We start from the raw sequence: 4,346 nt of genomic DNA, 5'->3' as shown, positions 1-4,346 counted from the left end.
TGACCTTCACAGTCAGTCATGGGTGAAGTATTGGCGCGCCTTCACACAGACTGGTCCTGGCCCGTTAGGATTGAGAAGCCTGCACCAGCGGTTTCAGATGGGCCTGGAAATTGCCTGGCATCCAATTTCAGTTGATACCGCACTGAAGCAACATGTTCAGCATGGCCCTCCTCAGTAAGCAGCCCTTCCACTGCATTCTACCCTAGCTGAAATTCCTGGTCTATCTTCCGAGACGGCCCTTTATAGAATGCATTGTAATACACCAAGTGGGAGGTTACCAGTACATGGATAACTGCAGCCAGACTCTCTCTCTGTCCAGGTGGAGTCCTAGCTGAGATATGCTGAAGCTAGTCCGAGACACTTCATGCCATGGAGACCAATGGGATCCCAAGTGACAGAGCTGAACTGATGACCACTTCCAGACTATGAGCTTGCTCTAGAGTAGTTTCATTTTGGAGGCACTTAAAATATTCATTTTAAGGAATACATTTGCCAGGCTTAATGGCACCCCAAGTTGCTGTGCAAAGCAGCCATCTCTACACTTGAGTTCTTTGACAGCCCTAAGTGGGATGCAACCTGGAGCTGCTGATTTGTTGGCTTTCAATCTGTCAATAAGGCCTAGAAAGAAATGCAGACCCTGGAGGCCAAATTGAGTACCCCAGAATTCTCAAGTGCCCACGTCCCCTTCAAATATGCCCAGTCGCACCCCTTCACCCCCATCACCTACTATTTGGTGCTTTAACCTGAATTTAAAAATCCTGGTATTTTTTCTATTTTTGGTCCCATTCCTTTCACTTTCGTCCCTGCACACCACTGCAGCACAGCCCCCAAACACTTCTCCAAAATGAAATTCAGTCTTTGGGCTGAAAGAATTTCTGCACCCCCACCCCCTCAATCCAGAACGCCATCTTTTGCCACCATTATTGCCCTTACTTTCTCAGATTTTTTTTCCTGAAAATATAGATTTAGACATGAGTATCTGTCCTGTGCTTTTTACAGTGAATCTAAGACTCTAAATGGTCATTCTACTTCTTTGCATTCTTCTTGACATACAGAGAAGGCTTGGGCAATGTCTCAATCTTCTCCAATAGTTTCCTTGACACTGTTGATTCACCATGATGGCGACATCTTGAACCTGGGGCTATCTTGCTTAAACTTGTAGCTGAGCTTCTGTTACTATGTTTTTAAGTAACCTCCAAGTACTTTGGAGAGATTTAACACGTTTGATTTCCCCTTTTAACTTATACTTTACAAGCTACCTTTTAAAAGTTAAGCATTAGCTGCCTGGTTCCATTCAGGTTCAAGTGAGACGTGCTCATTTTGTATGGGCCAAGTCTGTCCCAAAATGTTCCCATGTCTTTCAAATCTGAACCCCTATTTCCTATGCCACCTCCTTCTCCACACACCGCAATGTCTCAGCTTTGCCTTTCTCGATGGCTCTGTAAGTGGACTAGGTAGCAGCTCAGAGGAAGCTACCTTGGAGGGCCTGGATTTCAAACTCTTATCTTAGCAACCTCATTTTGGTTTCCAGGTCAACACAGCTGCATTTCCCAATTTCATTGCTACCAACATACGTCACTACCTCTGTGATGATCCACCTTGCCACTACCTGCAAAACTTCCTGGATGATACATGTCAAGAAATTTGCTATATACTCTATATGCCTGTCTATGCCTATAATGATCAAATGTCCTACTACCACAAGCCACCAACCTGCAGAAGCATATCCTGATCGTCAGACAGTATTTTTTGTGTTTCAAGGAATGAGTCCTTTCCTTTATTCTTCCTTGGTATGACATCCTCCTTTTCTGCGACACTTATTGCCTCTGACTGCTAAGGGGCTGTCCCCCAAGCATGTGATGCCCTGTCAGGTCTCCAGAGGTCTCATCCACAAACCTCTCTGCCTTCATCTGTTTCTCCAGGTCAGAAACCTTGACAGAAACAATCAAATTTGTTTGCTGAAAGCCAGGAGCTCATTACACTGGGCAAATATCCATGACTTCTGTGCAGTAGGAAACTAATCATACATAGGAATCTCAGTGAAATAAACTGGATAGCTCTTACACCCTGCTGGCTTTATTCCTGCATGTTTGTTTTGCTGTTATTGTTGCATTTGTTTAGCTGGAAAACAAGTTATCTGCTAGCAGGAGGTAGGGAAAGAGAAGGACTAACTGCTCTGGCCTCCTTGTCCCACTGTTAAACTTGGATGTGTACTTAACTTTTTTTTTCCTTGACATTTTGTCACTGGGGCGCCTCATACTCTGTGAATTGTTTATGGAGCATCCAGATGAAAATATTTTCTACTTCTACATTATTTTCTTCCTATATCTTCTTACTGCTTCTTCCATCCTTTTTCTTTCCATAGAAAATTAATTAAGGAGAAAAAGGTGGAACATCTGCACAATGTCTTGTTATTATTACTACTTCCTGCATCTGCAGAGAGTTGGACTAGGAGGCCTGTGAGATCCCTTCCAACTCAGTGACTGTATTGTTGTCATTATGATAAGAAAGTAAGACAGGGAGCATAGAGGAAGAATGAGCATATCACAGAAGTACATGAAATCAGGGCTTGGTTTTACTGCCCAGTGGCATCAAAAGGCAGGGCATCAGATGGTGCTCTGGTCAGGGTAGAGAAAAGAGAGGGGGGGGTACATGTTGTGGAATGTTTTTGGGAAAAGCGGGTGGATCTCCACCAATAAAAGATCATGGCTGCTTGCTCTAACAACCTTTGACCTCTACAATTTGCAGTCATATCATGGAAAAGACGTAACAGGACAGAACATCTCAACCTTCTACCCAACAACCTCGCACAATCATTTGGTGTCAAGGGGAACAACCTCCAAGTCAGGGGTGGGCACAGTGTGACCCACAGGCTACATGTCTCTCCAGTGGCCATTCTGTAGCATCCCATGCAGCCCTGACCCCCCTGCTAAATTTGCCATTGAAATTTGATGGCAGCAGATGCCTACCCACCTGCATTTTTTGTTGAATCAGCTTCCCAGGAACATGATTTTGCTTGAAGACAAGGTACCTGCTCCCCTCCCCACAAGTTTGTTTACAAAGTCTGCTTTAAAAACAACTACATCTACTACATTGTCTCATGACCTCTAGACTTAGTTGGAGATAACCAGGGCGTATGGACCAGGATGGTATTTATAGGAAGGAAACCACTATAGAGAAGGAACTTGCTCTTGGACTCCAGATCTCTGTGTGTGTGTGTGGGGGGGGGTATGCTTCATAAACACAAAGGAGGGTGGGGAGAGAGAGACTGGGAAATTCATATGCTACTTTTCATCTGCTTGGATGCCCTTCACAGCCTGGTCAGATGAAGCTTTTCAAAGTAATGAAAATCATGAGGCAAACTGAGCCAGGCCAGGGAAGATCTCTAGCTCTCTTTCCTGCCCTCTCCTCACCCCACTCTGGCAGCTTCCATACAGCCTGGGCTGCAGTCAGTGAAGAACAACAGACTGCTGCTACATTTTATACTTACTGCAAAAGCATACCTTTATTTTTCTAGAGTTGTTGATCCAGGGCACAGACAACACGCTGGGAGTTGTGGGCCTTTCCCCCGTCTGAGCATGCATAAGACTGCACTTCTAGAATGCTGGTACCCCCAACCGCATGAACATAACCAATAGCCCAAAAAGCATCTCTCCTCTAAAGGAGGCGGGAGGGGGGATGGCCCCATCTTGTAAAAAGGTAATTCAAGTGAGGCCCCAGGCCAGCAGTGTGCATTACCCAATCTTGCCTGTGCCCAGTTGCTCTCCCCCAGCCGCTCCCGGCTTGCCCTGTTGCACGAGGCAGAGGGCCAAACACATTTGTTCCTGATGGAGTGGGATTTATTCCTTCTGGCCATGTGGTTCTCAGGGCTGCTCTGCTTTTCCAAATGGGGCAGGAGGGCTGGAGAGGAAGTAAATTATTACAAACAACTTTCTTTGAGTGAGTTCATTTACATTCCCAGGCTTGTAGCTGGCAACGGCCTCAGGCCTCTCTCCCTTGCCCCACCCCCAGAGCTCTCCCCGCACCCCCCCTTCTCCCCCCACACTCCTCTCCTCTCCTCTCCCTCTCTCTCCCTCCAGTCTTAATGACTTCCACATGGGCCTCTGGCATTCTGAGCATTGTCTGAAATCTCCAAATTTAGAAGAAATATGAAAATTGTCAAGCACGCCTTCCTTAGGGGGTAAAACCAACATTCGCTTGAACTGTCGCAGGTCAAGGCAACAGGCCCATGTGACCAAGCCCCAGCCAATGGCCTCCCACAGAACCACTGACAGATGTGGCCGTCAGCCATCCAGCATCGTCTTTCAGCTCATATAAGGTAAAAGTAAAAGGTTTTCCAGATTCTG

This window comes from Varanus komodoensis, unplaced genomic scaffold, assembly GCF_004798865.1.
Source record: "Varanus komodoensis strain SLA01 unplaced genomic scaffold, ASM479886v1 scaffold7_3, whole genome shotgun sequence".
Classification (NCBI taxonomy): domain Eukaryota; kingdom Metazoa; phylum Chordata; class Lepidosauria; order Squamata; family Varanidae; genus Varanus; species Varanus komodoensis.
The sequence above is the reverse complement of the archived record's forward strand: the minus strand, read 5'-3'. Positions refer to the sequence as shown.